Source organism: Triturus cristatus, chromosome 6 (genome assembly GCF_964204655.1).
Source record: "Triturus cristatus chromosome 6, aTriCri1.1, whole genome shotgun sequence".
Classification (NCBI taxonomy): Eukaryota; Metazoa; Chordata; class Amphibia; order Caudata; family Salamandridae; genus Triturus; species Triturus cristatus.
In genome coordinates, this window is record NC_140589.1 from 744,233,063 (window position 1) to 744,255,977 (window position 22,915).

The 22,915-nt window shown below is 43.7% G+C and overlaps 1 protein-coding gene across 5 annotated transcripts in view; it reads right to left on the bottom strand.

Moving 5' to 3' along the window:
* LOC146817808 (uncharacterized) overlaps positions 1–3,543 on the bottom strand; it is a 35,729-nt gene extending 32,186 nt beyond the window's left edge. For 3 of the 5 annotated variants that reach the window (XM_085609242.1, XM_085609245.1, XM_085609243.1), the window contains exon 1: positions 3,374–3,521. The gene's annotated coding sequence lies outside the window, so the exon portion shown is untranslated. Of the gene's footprint in view, positions 1–3,373 lie in introns of all 5 variants that reach the window. The other 2 variants (XM_085609244.1, XM_085609241.1) reach the window with 1 other exon arrangement.
* Between the last annotated feature and the right edge of the window lie 19,372 nt (positions 3,544–22,915).

Here is a 22,915-nt window from a genome sequence, read left to right on the forward strand (position 1 = left end):
CTACGCTGTGCCAGTACCAGCAGCACGACCATAGAGAGCACACTGTGAGGGTCACACAATGCTGTTTGTGTCGCGAGCATTGTAACAGGAAAACAACTCAAAATCCAGACATTGGCTGGGTCAATCATTGCAGGATTTGTGGTGATGGTACAGAAGTGCCGGATCCTGGCTGGTGTTTAGGTTCTGCAGTGACACCAGATGACCAGGTGGAGAGACGGGCCTGGTGCGCATGTATTTTAGATGCAGGGCGGAAGTCATATATGTGTGTTTTCACAACACTGCTCCCTAACAGCTAGTGCGGAGTCAATTATAAGCTCCTAATTGCGGCACTGATTAGCCAGTAGCACAGCAGGTGCTGGCAGTGGCTGCTTTTGTTATAATAAGAAGCGCTGTGTTGTGAGTCTCTTATAGTATGCGTGACTAGCGCATTTAGTGCGGTGATGCGGACATCTGTACTAAAATGCTTTAGTTCAACCCTTGATGCGTGATATTTGGCAGGACTGTAATATTGCTGGTGCAAAGGACCTGTGCCATGCATACCAAAGAACAATATTTTATGTGCAAGCTCACTGCGTTACTGCTCTTTTGTCATAGAGATTCTGTTGTTAATGTGCAATTCATAAATTACATTCATAATCTACCACAGTGAGCTATGAACTGCCATCTAAGACTGCATAGTGCAGGTTAGAAAGTTATGTTTTTCCCCAGTCTTTCTATCCTGATGTTGCTAAGAAAGGTTTGATTGGACAGAAATAAATTCTTATTAAAGTCAACCCTAACCACGGTGTTATGTTCTGAATCCTGAGTTTGTCCTTCTCCAGACCAAGCACTCTTAAAAAATGCCTACCAGTATGGGTGACATGTGAATCTTACACCATTTGGTCTCCTTTGCCTGATGTAACATTTTCTATACACTGATTCACAAACGTATGATTCATTGTCTCAGTATGTGTGTGTGATGGATTTTGAAAATGTGGAAAGTTTTGCTTTAGGCGCAGTGATTAATGGAGTCATTTTTAAATGCAGAATGTAACGTCTGCATTTGTAAAGCAAGCATTCATGCCTTTGGGCATTCTGCCTGTTAGATAAAGATGTTTCTTGCTGTACAGGTATGTATCACACAAGATTCCCTATTAGGGCACACTATGTTATACCATGTTTAATTCTGATCTGCTTTTGAGGCATCATGTTTGTTGAAGAGACTAACCGTGGTAGGACAGCACATGCAAAGAAGGTGGGACTGTGTCTTACGAAGGGTAGGGCGATAAAAATGCACTGGGGAAAGTTTAATATAATACATTTTGAATGAATGCATGAAGTGCAATAATGTATGAGATGCATGAAACCCTAGAGGGGGTGATGCTCAATGGACTAGCTCTGGAATGGGTATGGGGTAGTAAGCGCTATATAAATACATAATCCCTACTAACCGTTTTTTTTACACTCACTGTGTGTCCCCTCTGCCCCCGGCATTCACTGCCTCCCCCCTGTGTGCCACGGAGAAGTGTGACTGACCCCTGCCTCATGAGACTCTTGCACAGACGGGCGTCCTGTCCCACATGTATGCACAGCTCCAACACCTGTCTGCCCCTCATGCCCCCAACACTTTGATCATCTTGACACCGGCGTCCTATGGAGGGGTGTGATTGACAACCAGAATACCATACGTGCTTTAAGGGATCTTGTGTACACGGGCGCCCTGTACAATACATATGCAGCCACCCAGGGTCTTGGCACTGTTAGTCCTCCAGTAAAAGCATTGCCAGACTGTGCAGCATTAGGGATACAACGGCGTCTGTATCATTCTGCATCCATGCCCTCTGCACAGTCACATGTTGTCTGAGCACACAACTCTGCCAACCACTGACTCCTCTCTCTGTTTATACTATGTGTTCCCTGGTGCTGTCTGTGCAAGTGACTGAGAACCGAGGCAGCATTGTTCTCCGCCTGTAGCATATGAGACCTTATAAACAGGTACGAGGCCCATGCAGTATGCATGCAAGACGGCCCCGCTACTGACCCCTGTCTGTTTACAGCAGGTTCACCCTGTCACATCATGGACAGGGAGCCGAGGAAAGCACTGATGCATACCTGTGCCACACAAGATGTGATGTAGAGATAGATCATGTGATGCGTATTCAGAGCTCTCCCCTCCACTGACCCCTGTCTGAGAACACCCTCTGTCCTCCTGCACAGTCACTGTCAGCCATAGCAGCATGGGCACTGTGAGTGAGTCCCACTGACAGCACTGAGCTGTGCTTCCGCCCAGTGGGAATGCATACACACATAGGAGCCCTGTGCATGTAAGCGCCCTCGCCACCATTGCTGATTCCATTTTACTGGCACCTTTCTCCTACACCAGACATGGTCACACTGGGTAGCAGTGAGGGATGTCTCTGATCCTCGCCGTTAGGATCTTCCATACATACTAGATGGTACCTCTGCTGTGAGAGAACTCATGTAGAGGTGTGCACCATACGCTGTACACACGCACAATACTCCTCAATGATGTCCCATTCTGTTTCCATTTTCTCTGTCTCAGGGCAGTAATAGTTAGGAATGTGTCTAAGCAGTGACAATTGCATTATCCCATACGTACTAGATGGTACCTCTACCTTTACACTCTTATGTAGAGGCGTGCACCCTATGCCATATATACGCACAGCACTCTCCAGTGCTGGTCCCATTCTGTTTGAACCTCCTTTCTCCAAGGGCAGCAGCAGGCAGGGGTGTCTCAGTGCTTAGCCAGTAGCATTCTTCCATACACACTAAATAGTACCCTTGCTTTGAGAGATCTCATGTAGAACATGCACCATAAACAGTATGCACAAACAGTACTCCCTTGTGCGGGCCCCATTCTGTTTGCCCCATCTTTCTCCCAGTAGCAGGCAGGGGTGTCTCTGAGCTTATCCAGTAGTATTCTTCCATCTATACTATAACACACTTATATCAGAGCATCACCTCCAGTGAGATCACTTCCTGTGATTCCACGTGGAATGTTACGCATCGTGACGTCATGTGCTTTGATAGCACGCGTTATGATGTCACTTGCATACTGCCTGACTTGGTCAGTCCCCCCACTTCTTTTTTTAGGACTTGGCCCTGTGTAACACCTTGTAATGTGACAGGCAGAGAGTCCAGAGCTAGGGAGCCTCTCAGTTTTCAGACATTCATGGTCTTCCAATTAAGGCACTTCTCTGCGAACTGTGCACTCCTATAGTGCTTCACTTCTTCGAAAGAGATAGGGCTGTGGTAACTCCGTCCTAATAACGGAATCACTGTATTAATACTGTGGCTCAAACTTAAGACTGCAAGGGCACATGGAGCGCTCCTCGTGTGGGCTCTAGTACTCCTGCAGTTTTTCTGTACTTACTTAAAAGCGGCAGCTTCCAAATCCTTGGCTATTGGTTTCGGTCTAAGTCCGTATCAGCATAAACTCTGTAGTTCCTGTTTCTGCTTCCTGTTCGCACCTCCAGCTAGCAATTTAGCTGCTGACGTTTGTACTCTGCGCAGTTCGATCTGGCTTGCTCTCTCTGCGCAACCACTCCTGTTTTGGTCTTGCGCTGCTAATAGAGGTTTAAGGTAACAAAGCCTCATCCAAACAAAAACCTTTCCTGTTTTGTCCTTGCACTGCTAATAGAGGTTTTAAGGTAAGAAAGCCTCAGTCAAACAAGACGGAACACCCTTGTGACATGATCCGAGTCAGCGTTACCTGCGAGTTACAATGAACTCACAAATCCACGCTCCTCAGACATAGTCGATTTAACATAAACAAAGTGAAGGGTAACATATAGGAAAGTGTGATTTTAATGCTTCTGCTGTACCGAAAAGTAGTGCAACACTAAGTTAGATATTGCTTTATCTTATTTGTGTTAACTGATGTTCTCGCCCAGAGGGGTTGCCCTTTATGCAAAAGAAGCACTGCGTGGAAAATGCAGCGCCCCGAAGGACAGAAAATAGTGCTGTACACGATTTCGAATATTTAGTCACCTGATTTAATCTATGGTGCTCGCGCTAAACCTGCCTGTTATGTGTGAAGCTGAGCCTTACTTTCTCTGGTCAATGGCAAACCAGCAGTGGAAGACCTGGGATTTGCACTCAAAGTGCACTCTTCAGTAGAAATTCCTATGTGTTGTCAGCTACACAAGCGTCAGATTTTTAAAATGTGTGCTCTGTAAAGCATACATGTTATATTTTGGTTTATGAGGCCATATATACTGTTTGACACCTTGCTTGCATCTGTTTACACTGAGCAGCATATTTAGCAAATATTTTTCATTGCCCATCTGCCACGCAAGGGGACGTAGGGCGACGCAAAATCTAGAATGAGATTTACCAAGTAACGCAATGTCACCATGTGTGGCCCTGCGTGACCTTGGTAAATGTGGAGTAATGCAAGGCACCCGAAGTTACTGCCTTACATTACTCTGGCCCAGTTCTATGGGTTGAGTGTGGGTGTTGCCACACATCCACCCTTGGAGTTTAGCACATTCCCAGATTTACCATGAGTGGTAGATCTGGGAATGAATCAATATGCTGCGTCTTCCTAGGGAAGGCGCAACAAGGAGAAATATGTTGACTTCTTGTTTTTCCTCTTTCTGTGTGTGCTGCATTCTGCAGCACACATTGAAAGAAGAAAAAGACTCAGAGGATTGTTTTAGTGCAGGAAGGTATCCCTTGGGATGAGCCTTCACAGGCCTGGGGCAGTATAAATAGGAATTAGCACCGACAGGTTCCTTCTCTACCTTTTCTTCTCAAGGAACAGGCCCATCACTGGCAAATGGCTCTATTAAGTAGGCCTGGGCGTGAAATTCCGCTCATCCCGTGGAGTTTTCAGAGTGTTTTCCACTACACGTAATGCAAGGAGTTCCAAAAAACTCTGCAGAGCAGAGTTTTTCCTCTCTCACGTTCGCCAACGTTAAGTTGGCGATTGCGAGCGATAAAAATCTTACGCGTTGAAAAAACTTCTGTTTGCTTTGAGGAAGCTGTTGCTTGAGTAGAACATCTACTCGAGCAGCAGAAAGAAGCAGTACCCTCTTGTGCTGTATATGGTGCAGTTCGCTGTGATTTTCCAGCACAGGACAAACACCCAGTGCTAAAACTCAGCGCGTACGGCACAACATAACGCATTCCGCTGCTTGCGGAATTCAACTTAGCGCCGCAGAGTTTTTTGGTCACTATGCGGAGTTCCACATAGGAACTCCACCCAGGCCTACTATTAAGTGAGGAGGCCTTCGAATTTCTGGCTGGCAAATCGAGTAATTAACTGAGCCAAGTAAGAGGAATAAAAGCCAGGAATCTAATTAGTTTCTGAGTCAAACGAATATGATAAGTCTTCTCGTGCCATAAAGAGTGCAAATATACCATACCATGCCATACAGATTGGTGGGTCATTCTGGTCTCTAAACTTAACTATAGAAAAATTATTTTTGTGCAGATTTCACCCATAATGCACAATTAAGTAAAGCTGGCAGCCGTACTGTCTCACCATCACCAGAAACCTCTGTGCAGCTTTTACTATCTGACTGTTGCCATTTGTGAGAAAGTGGATTATTAGTTGGAGTGGATGGTAGTCCACCACAAGTAATAATGGCACTATTCTTGTTCGGCCCAGTAAAGGTTTTAGTAATTTAGACCTGAGCTCAATCCCTGGTAGCTATGGTACAGAGCAGACAAGCTTAACGTAAGAAAATATGTAAAGCATTTAGAAGTACCAAAACAGCTAAAAGTTGAAGACACAATCATTAAAATTCATATCTCTGGTTCCCTACATTGAATTTTTCTAATGTAAATATTCTTTATTGTTATAAATTCGAGTGGGATTGTTATAATCCCACTCGAATTTATAACAATAAAGAATATTTACATTACAAAAATTCAATGTAGTGAACCAGAGATAAGAATTTTAAAGATTAAATTGCAGTATAATAGCATAAAGCGCCAACCACTATCTGGTCTCGCTGGACAGGGTCAAATCTGAAAGTTAAAGCCAACTGAGATGAGTCGCTGGTTTGATACAGTCCCAGGTCAGTCCTGCTGAAATGTTACCTTCTCAAGAATTGCCTCAAGAGTCCCGTTCATGGGGAATACAGTCACCTGGTGCAACGGGAGCGTTGACTTGCATCTTTTGGTGTGTTTTCCCTGTCTTTTTGCTTTCTGACCTCCCGGTTTTGACTGTTTTTGCTGGTTTTTGTGTCTCTGCGCACTTTCTCACTGCTGTTCAGTGGTAAAGTGCAAGTGCTCCTGTTGTAAATTGTTGTTATGGGTTGGGGATTCCATGATTGGTTATTTGATTTACTAGTCAATCCCTAGTACAGTGCACTGTGTGTGACCAGGGCCTGTAAATCAAATGCCACCTCCTTGATCATCGACCATGTATAACGATTTTCTCATTTGGGAGCTATTTACCGTCTCTACGCTCCTACCATATTCGGAGGAGTAGGCTCAGTTTCATCAGTGGACTACTGAGGCTGACGCTAGTTTTTAATCAAATATATGACGTTACAATGCAAACAATTACAACGCATGCCTTAAAAATGCGTTTTTTACATCAGAACTACCATTACATCGCATGATTTTACAACACATGCCATTACAATGCATTTTTTAAAACTACCATTACAACACATGCCATTACAATGCATACTATTACAACGCATACTATTACAACACACAATACTTTTAGGGTAACAGTGGGGTAAGTGTTGGATAGTGTAGGGGTAAAAATTACTATTCCCACTCCAGTGAGTGCAACAGTAGGATAAGTGTTGGATAGTGTAGGGGTAAAAATGACTATTCCTACTCCAGTGAGTGCAACAGTAGGGAAAGTGTTGGATAGTGTAGGAGTTAAAATTACTATTCCCATGTACCCCAAAACCCATACCCACCCTAAAACAAAAAAATCTCCTTTACTTACCTTATAATGCGTTGTAATGGGATGCGTTGTAATGGTATGCATTGTAAGGGCATGCGTTGTAGTGACATGCGTTGTAATGGCATGTGTTGTAATGGAATGCGATGTAAAGGCAGTTGCGTTGTAACAGCTGCGTTGTAAAGGTAGTGTGTTGTAATGATTGCGTTGTAATGGTTGTTTCCCTTTTAAATCTGTCCTGAGGAAGACCCTACCTGATGATCCTATAATCACACTGCTATCTGGGTCGAAATGTCGGCGTAACAATCTCTCATGTCCTATTTGTCTGTATCCATATATTCGAGAGAGACTGTGGGTTACTGTTGAAATTTGAAAGAGGACAGAGACCTTTTAGTCATTTTGTTGTCTTGTTTGAATTTGATGGTTCTTGTCACTACTTGTCACATTAGTCACTATACGTATTATGTGTTATTGTTATTACGTCATTATTTGTTGTACGGTGTTTGTCAGCCTGTTCAAATATTCAAAAGTTTTAAAACTCTGTTTGATAAAAACAAAATTTATTTTTTGATTAAAAGACAATAATGAGTGTTTAATCGTTTTTGATGTTTGTTGTGCGTGGTCTAAATTAATTGAACAACCAATATTTATTTTCTTAAAAAGGATTGCTTCACGGAAGGAAACCTTTTGCTCTACCCATTGGTAAGTAACTCAAAGCAGTGCAAAGTGCTGTTTAGGGATTTGCTGCATTAAGGGGGCATTCTATCGATGGTACATAGGCATTACCATGTACTACTCTTGGTTGTTGATGCAGCACCCTGTCTGTACAGAGCAATGCCCACCGATATCAGAGGTTGAGAAGAGTTGACGGTGACCTTGCCGCTGCAGCTATGGGGACCAGGCGATGCTGAGAAAGACCAGGAGCCGTGCACGAGCTATCAGACATTGGAAGTCGAGAACCAGGGGGCCACCAACCAGCCTTCGCCACTGCAACAGGTGTGGAAAGAGAAGAAGGAGCAACATTGGGACCAGCAAGGTCCAAGGGACTCACCACAAGTAGAAGAGTTAGAGCAGGTCCCAAGCAAGCAGTGGAGCCCACTGAAGCAGGAGAAGACCCTCAAGAGAACCCACAGGCCGAAGGGACATGAGTCGCAAGAGGACCTTGAGCCGCTCACCAAGAAAGAAGGCCCTCTGTGCAGAGGTTGCAGTGAAGACACTGTGCTTGGCAGGAAGAAATGCTGAAGGCTGGAGCTTCTTACAGACTCAAGATCTCTGGAGTGCAGAGCCAACAAACCTTGGCAACGCCAAGTCGATACGGTGCACAGAGGTTTGGTCTCAGCTGTTCCAACAGAGGATACTGGCCTCAAAATTGCAGCGCGAATAGGTCAGGTCTTGTGGAAGTTGCAGAAACACCACCTGTGTTCCTGAGCCTTTTGAAGTCCATGGAACTTCAGGAGAAGCAGACCGGTCAGCTTTGTTGCGCTGCCTGCAGATGCAGGGGCATGACTCCTACATTCCAAGGGAGATTACTTTGGGTGTCCTTGATGCCCAGAGGTCTGTTTAAGAACCTGGAAGAAGCACATACATAGATGATGAAGAAAACTTCCAGAACAGTGAGACCAGGAGCAGCAGAAGTCTTCCTTGATGCAGTCTCTGTTGCAGACAAAGCCCAGAAAAGTCCTAGTATCCAGATGGTCGAAGACCAACATGGTTTCTGGCTTGAGTCTTGTTCCATGACGAATCTGAGGACCGACCCATAGGTAAGCCCTTAAATGCCATAGGAAAGGGGTTAGGACAACTCAGGGGTCCCTCCCAGAGGATGGGCTGGACGGAGGGGAGGATCCTCCCATGTGCTTTGCCCAGTTTCGCGCCAGAGCAGGTGCCAAGGGCTCTCTGAAGTGGCTCAAACTAGTGTATGCAAGGAGGGCACCAAACGTGCTCTTCAAAGCAGTAGGGTGATGCTGGCAGACTGCCCCACCCCAGCCCAATACACTAAGTCCTGTCTGGGAGGTGGTCACACCTCCCTGTGACAGGAAACCTATTGTTCTACCTTCCCCTGCTTGAGCTCAGCAGCAGGAGAGAAGAATCTTGTCTAGGGCCGACAGCAGGACTAGCTTGCTGGTAGATCCTGAAAGGCTGTTACCAGTAGTAATGGGAGCCCCCCAGTACATGGAATCATACCTCCCACACCGCTAACGGTATTGATATCAAACATGCCCAGGTTTGGCACAGTCACTACATAGTTAACCATTGCGTAAAGACGGATGGCCACTATGTGTATCAAATGGCTGGCCACACTTACAAAGCCTGGAAAATCGACTCTGGGGTTTGTAGGGGTGTCCTGCTCATGCAGTGGCAACCTCACACTTATAGCCCAGCACCCTGCCTTCAGGACTGAAAGGCCTGCCTTAGGGGTGATGTATAGTTTTTAAGTGTAGTGACCTCAGATATAAGAAAATGTATATCTGTGGTAAGTGGTGCTAGCACCAGCTTACACAGGCTGCAATGGCAGGCCTGTAGTCACAATTTGAGTGGTCATTCTGCAGCCCACGGGAGACCCCAGTGTACCTATGCCCTGGGTACCTTAGTACTATATACTAGGGACTTACATGGGCACACCAGTAGCCATTGTGGATGTACAGAGGTATTTACCATGGTCAATTTACGGAGAAAGCACTGTTACTGGGGTCCCTATTAGGAGGATCACAGTCAGGCTAGCAAAAAAAAAAAAAAGATTGACACCAGCAAAACCTTGGGGTAACCATGAAAGCAGAGCCTACTTTCCTACACAATTTGAAGCAGATGTTAAAAAAAGAAAAATACTTTTATTTCTCTTAAATTTTCCCACTTCGCATGTGTGCTGCACTGCACAGCGAACATCCAAAGTGGGAAAAGTTTGAAAGTTAGTCTAAGCATACTATTTTGTACTAGAAGGATACCCTTCCAGCATATAACCTGTGCTAGACTCACTCTGACACCTTTGGACTATGGTGCAAAATTGTGTTCATGGTCCTCAGCAGCTTGATTGTGTACCAGCGCTAGGGAGAGAGAAAGATAGTGCCATATCTCTGAGGGTATGACGCTTTCCTGCTTTTTCTGTGTCATGCAACACAGCACAGGATCCTTGATTGCTGTGCTGTGTTGTGTGACAGTCTGGTAAATCTGGGCCTTTATGTTACGAGTTTGAAAATTACAATTTTGGAAAGTTGTTATTTTCCACCCAAAGCCAAATGTGCCTTTCTGCCAGTGTCCAGTGTCCCCTGGCTGTTGAATTGATCCCCTGTGGCAAGAACTGGATTGCTCCCAGACAGTGGAAAAAAGGCTTGGGTGTGGAGAGGTGTTTTTCTCCCTGAGCAGGATGCACAGGAAGGCTCTGTTCACCCCTTTCTGAGCTTCAAAGGGTAGCTACCCTGTTACTGATCAATGTAGCTCACACCCAGGCCTGCCTTTCTTTGTCTTCCTAGTCATCTTGGCTACAAACCCAATGGGAGGGGGAATTTGTCCCAGAACTGGTTTGGAGTAACCACAAGGGTGTGCTTGTCCATTTTCATAGCAACACCTCTGAGTGGGCACATGGAGCTTTGACCAGGTAAAGAAGGGTTATGCAATATTGGTTTTAAGGAATGAGATCACTGTAGGATAGCTGAGAAAAAAACACAAAGAAGTGCTACAAAAGTGGGTAGTTTCACCCCTAGTATCATTTACCCTATTGGTTAGGGAGTGGCTAGGAGTTTCCCTCACCCTCGGGCTGGCACTGGGCATAAATGTGGCAACTCCAGTACCTTCCTCAGAACACTGCTGGAACTGTGAACAATCAGAAGAAGGACTGTCCTGCTGTCTGAAGGAAGACTGGACCTGCTTGACTGGAACATAAGACCCCTAGAAGTGACTGCAAGGGTCAGTTGGCTAACCTCCTATCTGAACTACAGGGCCACAACAAGCTTCCAGAGGCCTTTCCTGCAACTGTCCAGCTCACCAGTTCCAACTTGCTGGCCTGTGGTGGAGTGAGTCTGGACCCCCAAGTGCTGTCTCAAAGGTCTGGACCCTTGGCTGGGGTCAAAGTATACTACTCCTAATGTTTCCTTATAAAGTTTCCTGAATTTTGGTACTTAGAACATTTTTGCTAACTGTTTGCTCTGAAAGCTGATGGGAGACTGAGGCCAACCTGCCTAACCGATCTGACAAAGAGTTATCTTTGCTGGGCCAAAGATTCTGGTTGCTCCTACTACCTTCTTCTCTGCAACAGCAAATTCGATCCAGCAAGACTTCGTGGAGAACGCGTCTAGCCTCATGGAGCCCACTTCAGCTACAACCTGCAGCCTTGCTCTGCTGGAAGACTCCAAGCTCCAAAAAAAGTGAATAAGTCTGAAGGTAGAAATCTTCACCGGGCAAAGATGCAAAAAATATATGGCCAGCAAGAAACCTTCTTTGGGTGGGAAATTCAAATTTTTCTTGTCCTGAGGTGTCCCAACAAAAGTCTATGGCTTCACAGATGCCTAGTTCAAGTGGCTTTCCAAAGGCATGGCATCCTCTTCAGCCACAATCTGCTGCCTTGCCCTACTGAGAATTTTTTTACTTCTATTCCAGAGACTATGGGGCTCATTACGATGTTGGTCGGAAAGCCTCCGACCAACAGTCGGAAGCTTTCCGACCGTGTCCCAGCCCTTCCGACCGACTCGGTCAATTTACGGTCTGACCGTCCGATAACGATGTTCGTGGTCGGAACATAAACTGGCCAGTTATTCCGACTCATTCCGAGCAGCTCTTGGAGTATTCCTGTCAGTCGGAACTGCACTGTAACCCCCTATGGACTGTGTTTCTGCTGTCGGGATTACAATGTTGGATTCAGGCAGCCTTTCCATGCCGTCCTTTCCGACATGGAAAGGCTTTCGGATAGTGACATTGGGAGCCCATGGCAGAGCCCCCACTGTCTACGGTTGGTGGCCGAGGGGGTACCTTAGGTACCGCCCTGTAAAACCCTGCACTGTGTGACAGGCACCATGGGGTGCCTGTGACAGGCTGCAGGGCTTTATACACACACCCCATTTCCCAAAAGGAGCTAGTGTTAAGGCCTGTTTACAGTCGTAACACAAGCTCCCATTAGGAACAATGGGAATCCGACTGAACAGTGTTTGGTAGTATCATAATCCGGTGGTCGGAACCGAGGCCAAGACGGTGTCGGTCTGAGTCTTTCCGACCGACATCTTAATGAGCCCCTAAGTCTGAAGGTACAACTTTTCACCGGGGCAAACCTGAACTTGTATCTGACTTGTACTTCATTGTGATTGCCCATAACTTTTGACTTTGTCCCAGTCAAGCGTAACCAGATGAGCGTGGGTGGCGCTTCATACTTTTTGGCATTATTTTGAATGTTAATCTTTAAGAATTCCTAACTTTGGTTGTACTTACTGGATTTTTGTCATTTTGGTATCTTTTTATTTATTAAAATATTCTCTACTTTTCTAAATTGCAACAATCAGGCAGTTCGTAATACCAAAATGATGTAATGCATAATGCAAAAATCAGGTAGTTCGTTATGCCAAAATAATGCAATGCGTGATGCAACAATCAGGTAGTTCGTTATGCAGAAATAATGCAATGCATAATGCAATAATCAGCAATTCGTAATACCAAAATGATCTACTCCGGTACCAATCACGGTACTCGGTCTCTATGCCACACCTACTGACTCGCGGTCAGCTATTACCAAAATATGCCCCCTACACGGGTATGGTGTAAAACAAAGTGTAGCTCCACACTCCGGCCCTGGTACTGCCACTCCTCGGCAAGTACGGCCCGCAATACGGACTTCAGCGGAGGCTCGTGCTGAGAGAAAAGGAAAGGCCGAGAGCGTTTCTCTCCGAGCCCGCACCCCGCCACAGGCGTCGACACACACATGCTTGCTGAGCGTTACCTGGGGGGTGCGACCTTGCTCTCCTCGGGACTTGGGCCTCTGATGCGGCTTCGTTGATTTCGGGCAGTGGAACTCGGGCCCGCCCCCGACACAGGGATGGTTCGCGGTCCCTGCTTGGCAAAGGCGGGCTCGGACCAGCGGCACAGCTCCTCCGGGGCTGCCGGGCCGGGCCAATGGCAATGACGAAGATCTCAGGCTGCAACAGGGCACACGCACACAGCGTCGCTGGAACTCACTTGAGCTCCGGGTGTCCACGGTCACAAGGCACTCTTCACGAAGATCTCAGGCTGCAAGAAGCACACACACCCAGTGTCGCTGAGACTCCCTTGAGTCCCGGGTGCACACGATCACAGTGCAATCCTCACGAAGGTCTCAGGCTGCACAAAGCACACGCACACAGCGTCACTGAGACTCGCTTGGATTCCAGTTGCACACGATCACAGGACGATCCTCACTAAGGTCTTTTACTGCACAAAACACACGCACATAGCGTCTCTGAGACTCACTTGGACTCCTGGTGCCCACGATAACAGGGCAATTTCTTACGAGGGTCTCAGGCTGCAAAAAGCACACGCACACATCGTCGATGAGACACACTTGAGTTCCAGGTGCACACGATCACAGGATGATCCTCACGAAGGTCTCAGGCTGCACAAATCACATGCACACAGCGTCGCTGAGACTCACTTGGACACCTGGTGCCCACGATCACAGGGCAATTCTTAAGAGGGTCTCAGGCTGCAAAAAGCACATGCACACAGCGTCACTGAGACACACCTGGAAACTTTTGTGTTCCTAAGTTTTCACAACAGGGAGCCAGCTCTCCTCGGGCCTTTAGGGTTAAGTTACTTCAGGACACAGCAAAGTCCTTTCAAGCAGGGGGACACAGCACACAGCAAAGTCCCTTTAGCCTCTCCATGGTTACAGCAGCAAACTGCAGGCCAGCCCCAGAACACACAGCAAGGATCAGTCCTATCCTTCAGTCTCTTCAGCTGTTTCTTCCTTGGCAGAGGTTCCTCTTGACCATGAAGTAGGTTCAATCCTTTACAGTCTTGAACAGTTCCATTCCAAAGTCCAGGGATTTCAGCTCTCATAGTTATACCCCTAAATGTCTTTGAAGTCTTTGTGTTCAGGGGGGCACTGACCCCTGTACAAAGCAGTTCTGGGTGTCTCCCTGCCAGTGACATCTTCTTCCTTTGATAGTGGAGGTCTGGATCCTTAATCACTCAGCAGGAGATGAAGCCATTGTTTTATGGCGGCAGTCCAGGCCTCTTCACCTCCAGGGACAACTCCTCCCCTACACTCTAGATACAGGTCAGCCTGTTGCTGTCTCACCTCCGCCCCTGGGTAAAGACATTCCCCAGAGCCTATAACACTCAAATCCAGACAGTCAATCCAAAACCAGACAGAGATACACAGAAATGTTAAAACACAAAAAACACAGCCACTTCTAAAAGAGTGGTTCCTAAACACACAATGCAAAAACCACCTTCACAAAAAGATGTGTTATTAAATTGTGAGTTCAGGCACACTAAACTTCACCTCTCCATCTTAAGCCTAGGGAAAGATAGGCTGGAAACATATTACATAGCCTCCCCATTCTGTCCTATGGGCAAGATGGCCTTTCAACACTGAAAAATGAAATGGAGAGTATTTCACTGTTAGGACATGGTACACCTTTCACATACACTGCACCCTGCACAGGGGGGGACCCTAGACCTACCATAGGGGTGTCTGATGTGCATAAAAAGGGAACGGTAAGGCCTGGCAAGTGGGTGCACTTGTCAGGACAACATGGCAGTTTAACAAACTACGCGCAGGCACTGAAGTGGCAGGCCTGAGTTCTCTCTTTAGGGCTACTTGTGTGGATGGCACAATTAGTGCTGCAGGCCCACTAGTGGCATTTGCATTACCAGCCCTGGCACACATAGTACCCTTTACTAGGGACTTTACTAGTAAGGCAAACATACCAATTATGTACAACCAATTACCATTACACTTTACACAGGGAGCACTTGCACTTTGACACTGATCAGCAGTGGCAAAGTGCCCAAAGCATCTGAGTTGGCAACACCATGTCATAAAAAAGGTCTAGGGGAAAAGCAAAAAGTTTAGGAAACTTTAGCCAAAAAGGCCAAGTCCAACATTGTGGATCAAAATTAGCCTCTTTTATAATGGTCTAATAATTCCCACTTTAAGTTCACCTACCTTCACCCAGCTGATGCAACAAACATGGCATTAACTTAGCACAGTTCAGTATCTTCAAAGAACCCTCAACTAAAGTCAAAAAGAGAGCCACATCCGCTTGGCAGGGATCCCTAAATTCGGCAACGTCTTTGTATTTCACCAACAAGCCAAACAGCTGAAAATACTTCTATTCAAACAATATAGAGCCGAATATGTTAAAAGGTCCAACTGATGTCAGACCTTTTAAGAATCAGTTTCAGCCAGTGCCTACCTTTGGCGCCCAGTGCTTGGCAAGATTTTAAAAAGTGGTACAATGACTCTATCTGGTACCCTTATATATAACATTCTCCATTGTAGACAGGGGAACCATGACAGCATGTCCTTATGTCTGCCAGAAGAATGAATAGAGTTCTTATGCACAGAAAATTGTGCCTAACAAGGGTAGAGAGTGACATTTTAGATAACCATGAAGTACACCTATGACAAAAAGATCAAGAATATAACCAAAGTCATTTAATGTAAACTGTAAACTCCTGCTCACCTAATTTGAGGACTTGCCTTAACTTCAGCGTCTTGTATTTTAGGTATGTGCTATCTCGTTGCCACTCTTTGGCCTGGTTACACACTTTTAATAAAGTCTCAAAAAAACATGACTTGGGTCTTGGGTGTTACATTGCCGTTAGAATCGTCTACCATACTATCTCGTTTAAAGAGTCACAAAAAGCCTCAAGAGTCAATGGTTGACTCTTTAGGGTGAGCATGCGAGAGAATTGGTACTGCACTCTTATCAAAAGTAGACTAAATAAAGATCTGAAGGGAGGGCATTGTGCCTTTGACGTTCCTTGGAAAGTCCTTCATCCTCTATAACAGTGAATACAGAAATTTGGTTTGAATAATGAAGAGAATAGGGCAATCATGACAACTAGCTATATTGGTATACACCCGTTTCAACCTATAAACTAAGATAGAGGTTTTCATTTTTTAATGCAGCAAGACGGCTTTATGGCCATCAGTCACCACAAAACCACATCTCACCAAAAGTGTATAATTGTGAGTGCTCAAACCAAGCATTGTAAAGGTCCCTAATGGCAACCCCATAATGCTTATGGCCAAAAAGTAAATATCATGGTTTGGGCAGTATTTACAACAACATGTTTTGCTTGGTTATATTCATATAGTGCCTGCCATGACCCCTACAGCCCTACAATTGCACAATCAAAGGACACAGGCATATTTATAAGCCCTTTTCACCACCAGACCATCACTTTTTTTGACTCTCTGGTGGGGTAGCGTCATTTTCAATATTTACACATTGTAAATGTGCCCCCTTCCGCTGCAGTCCTCTGCAGCAAAGGGGCGTGCAATGGGTGTTAATGTGGCATTCCACTGCAACACCTATTGCTTTTTGACGCTGCCCCAGATTTATAAGTAGGTGTAAATCTGTAGCAGCGGCATAAACTAACACCATCCAAGAGCAGGCGTTAGAATGGAGCACAAGGAGAAATGCAGTTATTTATCTTTGTTTTTGCTTTTTCTATGTGTGCTGCAGAATACCGCACACATAGAAAGAGCAAAAAGCCATTAGTGATTGTTTATGTGCAGGAATGTGTTCCTTCCTGCCCATAAATAATCATTCCCTACAACGCAGGCAACTTATTTTATCGCCAGCGCAAGGTAAAACACAGGGGTGTGCCGTATTGTAGTAAATATGGCACATCCCTGCCTTTTGAAAATGTCAGAGTGCAGCGCTGCCAAACTTGACGTTGCACCGCACTCCAGCATTTTTTAGTAAATATGTCCCACAGGGTTGTCAGCTTATTAAACCATAGGTATATTTTAGGCTAAGTTTAGGAGTAAAGTCTTTATATTTTTATAGGACCTTGCCATTGTCTGTGGAGTGTAACACAGGAGTGCTTAAAGACCCTGCGTGTTTGATCTTGGTTTGTACAGACCTTACTTGAAACAAAGGAATTACAACAAAGTTTTGCTTGGACCCATGTGTACATATATATACCAGATTGATTTAAGAAAAATGTTTTATATGCCCCAGTCTTTAAACTTTTCCCTCAAAGATTCTCTTAAAAAACCAGCCAAGAGCACTATTTAGTAAACAAAGGTAGGGAGAAAATCTTCCTATAAATGTTTGCTGTGACTGTATTTTAAACAGTTGCTGTTCGGTTGGAAGTGCTGCGATGCCATAGATTACCACCAGATCTAGCTTGCTGTTGATTATTTTTAGCAACTGTACTAACAAAGGACTATGTCGTTTTCTGTACAGTTGTTTGGGCGCATATGTTAGCTCGCTGGCTTTTGTTTAAAGGGAAACTTGGTGGCAGTTGAAAGGTTCCCAATTGTCAGACACAATGAATTGACAAGTTCAAATTTTTTGGTCCAAATTCCTTTTTTCCTGGTTTTTGGGGGCCGCCTATAATTGTTTTTTTTTGTCCAGTTTGATTTTTAAGTTGATTTCTAAGTTGTTTTATTGCAAAATGAACCTAAGATATCCAAGAGACGTTGCAATCCTATAGGACTCTTACTCATCAAGAGTTTGTATGGTATGGCATTATTGTTTTGATCTTCTATTGGTCCCAAGCCATTTTGTCCATGTGTCTGAGGGAGCGGGGTTTTCTATATCTCAGTCTTTGGGTGTACAATCATTTGCATATTCAATAAATTATTAAAGAATTTAAATTCATCCAATAAAGAGAGTTAGTGTGAGTTAAAGGGTTTTAATTTCAGATCTTTTAGTCTTTCATCTATTTATTCATTAGGCATTAATCTTTAGATTTCAGCATTAAAAGTTAGTTTAAGCCATCAATCAATATTTGATTATAAAATGGAACAAAATGTTCGTCAAAATCACAGTCAAAATAGTAATAATACAACACTTGTGTTCCATAAAGGAAATTCCCTAATCTAATTTATTTGGTGGGAAAGGGAGAGAAATGTTGTCAGTTTGGAAAGCCAATGAAGAGTTCTGATGAGAGAGAGAATCTATGAACAAGCATGAAGCTTTTTGCATTACAAATTTCAGCAGATAGCTCAGTAAAATCTAAGCAAGGCAGCCTTTCATAAAGAGACTGGAATCCTAACAAAGGTTCAAGTAATATTTTACATAGAACATAAACTAGAATATTATAAATATACATCACATTCACAGAACAACTGTATAAAACATAAAAATATTGCCAAGTGATACCCCTACACAAATTCAAAAAGAGTACAAAAATGTAATAAGGCAATAATATAAAATCAGAAAACAAAGGCGCTCCCTTATTTACACAAGCAATCATAAAAACAATAAACAGTGTAAACATAAACAGTGGCTGAGGAAAAGATTGTTACACATAAGCTGTTCAGACAAAACAAAAACCAGAAATAGTAGAGATTGTGTCCTCTTCAATCAAGGCTACATATAGGCGTCGATGGCGTTTCGACCACATTAAACTTGACTGGTCATCATCAGGACAAACGATATTCAATGGTAGAGCGTCCAATAATGAAATTTGTTTATTCTCTTTACCACGAGGAGTTCAGGATTAGAATTATAATAAACTCCAGTGGCATATAGTCCACGCACTGGCGATCAATGCAAGTGAAAATAATGTATATTAATATACACTCAACATAGATGTAGGAGAGTAATCCAATCACTCTCACAAGGGCCAATTAATACATGAACAGTCACTTGAGAAGAAAACCGTGACTGCTCGGAACTACAAGCCAGTCGTCATGCGTCTCGGACTGAAGGCATAAAGAGAAGACATCAGAAACTCAAAAGCAAGTCTCTAGTCAGAGAGTCAGGAAAATAATTTGGCATCTGGCGTTCTAAGGTCTGGGAGTACTACTCTACGAACACAAACTAATATAAACACACAAATTCTATGTTGTAAACTTATCTTCTTTTGTCTTCTTCATCCTCCAATAGAACATCAGCAAACTCCTGGGAATAAGCAATCCCACCCATTTCCCCATCAGAGCACAATAGACTTTCAGACATTTGGCCTTGAAAAGTTACAATGTTCTTTGCTTGCAGTCCAAATGCTTCTTCCCATAAATCATACTGCCTGTCTCCTCTCAGTGAAAACCTTACTATCAGTTGTCTAATACGAAACAAGTGCCTATTCACTAGCAGTAGGGTTCTGAAGTTGTAACATCTGCTGCAAAGAGAAGAAAAACATTTTGCACAAACAGCTATTCAATGTGAAAACAGGCCTTTCAGTGCATTATTTCTCACTTAACGTAGCACTGACAGTAAAACTAACCTAATTCTGCGACTTATTCATGGGCTGGCCTACAACATTAAACTATGGTTACCTACTACAAAGATTGCATTTAGCATGTGTTCTATTTAAACGTAAGCTTGTGCACATTGTTATTAAAGGTTTATTATTAGCGGATAAAATTCATGGCAGCAGTGTTTCCCCTCTGATGAATAATCATCACAATTCCTTCACAAATGAGTCTTCAAAGCGCACTCTCATTTTCAGTTGATTGATTCTTTTTTGTTTCTGAGGGTTTCAATTTCATTCACTTTCTTATATTCTCTATTCTTTCTTTCTTCTATTTCTAACTCTCCTCTAAATTGTCTCTTTCTTTCTTTTTCTTTTTTTAAAATGCATCTAAAACATTTATATAAAGTGTATAAAATGATCAAACATATACCAATGATTAGTATAGGTCTCAATATGATCCTAAATAGTACTCCACCCACCAACTAATTGCCAATGGTTAAAACTAAAGGATCAAATTCAGCCTTCAGAAATGTTCTTTGCAAATTCTTCCATCTTTCTACTCTCGTCAGGTATATACAAGCAGCAATGTTGAGCTTTTAGCTTCTTGCAGACTCCGTATTTCTCTGCTAACAAAATATCTAAAGCTAATCGATCTTGAAAGACCATTGATCTAATAGCCACTAATTCTGTGTTGACTGCTAGCAAGGCACTGGATGCACTAGTAGCTAGTTTATATACTAATGGTGATAGCTTTCTAATTTTTTCATCGTTTAAGGGTGCTCCTACAGGTGGTATTTTTTTCTCCAAAAATATCTCCTACTAATTGCGTCCCATAATTTGTACTAAGTGGATGTCTATAGAGTGGTGTTGTTGTTAAAGTGTCAATGCTATTTACATGATACATCTTAGGACACAGAAAAGCTAAATAGCAAACACCTTCCCCAATCAGCTGGCAACTGAAAATAAGCATCTTGTCCACACACAAAATAAACTCCATAATAACTGCCCCTCCCACTGTTAATACTTGGAAGGATCCTCACTGAAACTCAAAAGCATGTTCACATTTACTAATCCCAATATGCCTTTTTCTAACCTGGTTTCTCCTTTTATAAACACACTATTTCTTCTACCTAATTTCAATTTTGGATAAACCAGATAAACCATTTTCTTTTTATATTCATCATATTTCTTCCAAACATTCCTTAAAACATATTCTTCTTTATTCTTACTATGGGAAATTTGAGCTCTCCTTTCACAAGCAGTAATAGGAATGTCTTCTCTAATGATCTCAGGTTAGGTTCTTTTCATATGCTTTAACAGTGTTTATGTTATGTTATGTTATGTTATGTTATGTTATAGGGTATTTCTTAAGCGCACAGCTACTCCACAGAGTGTCCCGGCGCTAGCCTGACCCCAAAACAGAGAAGCACCAGAGTGACTACCACACTATTTCTGAAAAAGCCAGGTCTTTAAGCCTCTTAGAAAATTGAGAAGGTTACGTTCTTGCCGCAGGATAAGAGGGAGGCTATTCCATAATCTGTTTCCGACCACCTGAAAAGAGCAGATGCCCTTACGGGAAAGGTGGAATTTGGGCACAATTGTTAGTTGTTGGAAGGATGAGCGCAGTGTTCTGGAGGGTTTATAGAGTTGGATTTTATTTCTAAGATATGGGGCACCAATTTTATTCAAAGCCTTAAAAGTTAAAACCAGGGATTTAAAACAGATCCTCTGTCTTACTGGTAGCCAATGCGAAGCGCTCAAATGAGAGGACATATGGTCTCTTGGACCCACAGTCAGGACTGCCCTAGCCGCTGCATTTTGAACCACCTAGAAACGATTTAATAGGTAGTTCGGGAGGCCCAGATACAGCACGTTTACGTAGTCCAGCCTGGACATGATCAGAGCCTGGACCACAGTTTTTCTGTGCGCAATCGGGAGGAGGGGGAGAAAATTTCTCATAGTTTTTAGTAGTCCAAAACATGTGCCTGCCGTTGATTGAACCTGGGTCTTCATGGATATATCCGAATCAATTTTTATTCCTAAATATTTCACCGTGAGGGCAGGCTTCTCCGGAGGCAAACGATTATTAGGCCACCATTTGCACCATTCATTATCCGGGGTGTGTCCAAAAAAGATAATTTCTGATTTGTCCGAATTACAAAGTAGCTGGTTTTGGTTAAACCAATTGAACACCTCGGTTAGACAGATGTTGATTTTATTTCCATCTAACACCTCCTCCTTACCACATGTGAAAAGCAGTTGCGTATCGTCTGCGTAAGATATAATTTTTACCCCATATTTTTGGGCCAGAGAACCCAGAGGGGCCATATATATATTAAAAAGGGTGGGGCTCAACACCGAACCCTGCGGGACCCCTACATTTAGAGATTGAATGGGGCTAGAGAAAGGAGGGGCCCAAACTGTTTGTTGACGATTTTCTAGAAAGGAGGTAAACCATCTAAGCACCGTGCCCCCTATGCTACTCTCCCTCAGTCTCTGAAGGAGCCGATCATGGGGCACGGTATCGAAGGCCGCTGATAAATCCAGTAGTATCAGCACCGCCTTTCCTCCAGTGTCAAGTGAGTTTTTGATTGTTTCTACAATTTCTAGTAGGGCAGTTTCCGTACTATAGTTACTATAGTGTCTGATATCCTTCGATAAAATCTGTCATAATTGTATTCACATATTTCTCCACCACCTTGGAGAAAAACGGTAGGAGAGATATGGGCCGATAGTTACTAACTACCAGTGGATCTGCTGAGGGCTTTTTTAAAAGAGGGAGAATTTTCCCATGCTTCCATATTGTGGGCAGCCTTTCTTCGGACAGAGAAAGATTGAGTATTCTATTAACAGCAGGGTTTATTGCTTCCGCAATTGAAGCAAATATTTTTGCCGGAACAGCATCAGATGGCGATCCGGATTTTAAGGCTGTCATGATCTTAAGGGAGGTCGCCTTGGGCATAGGTACGAACTCCATTAGAGTGTTCAGGCTGGGAAGATTTATAAGAGAGGAACTATGCATGCTGCTAGTCACATTCTGACAGGGACTCCCAAAAGAGTCTTGAATTTTTTGAATTTTATTGTAAAAGTATTGTGCAATTTCATTTGTCCAGGTGTCCGTAGGGGAAAAGGGGCTCTTTGAGGCTAGCGGAACAGTAAAGTCCTTGACGATCTTAAACAATTTCTTCGCACAGTTTTCTGCTCGTTCAATTTTCCTGGCCAAGAATTGTTTCTTTTCGTCGCGGACCTTTGCATAATGTACTTTCAAAGCTGTTTTATATGTTAGTTTTTCAGCAGGGTCAAAGTTCTTTCTCCAGTGCCGTTCTAAAATCTTACAGGCACTTTTACTCTTCCTAAGGGACTCATTGAACCACGGTGCCAAATTTCGGCCTTGTTTGGCTGCTCGTGTTTTAATAGGGGCTAGCTGCATGCTACACTCATAAAGCCAGTTTTCCAAAGCGTGTACATCATGCTCCAAATTATTACTGACTGCTAGGGGATGTTGATTAAACATATGTGTTATGGCTTCAGGTGTCATTTGGTTAAAGGATCTATAGGTTTCTGGCCGAGATTTATAATGAATCTCAGGCTTGGTTGGCGTCTTATTTATTGTAAAGTTAACCAGAAAATGGTCCAACCAAACGATACGCACAGGGACAATTGCTTCCAATTCCTTCGTAGAAAATATCTGGTCTAAAATATGACCTT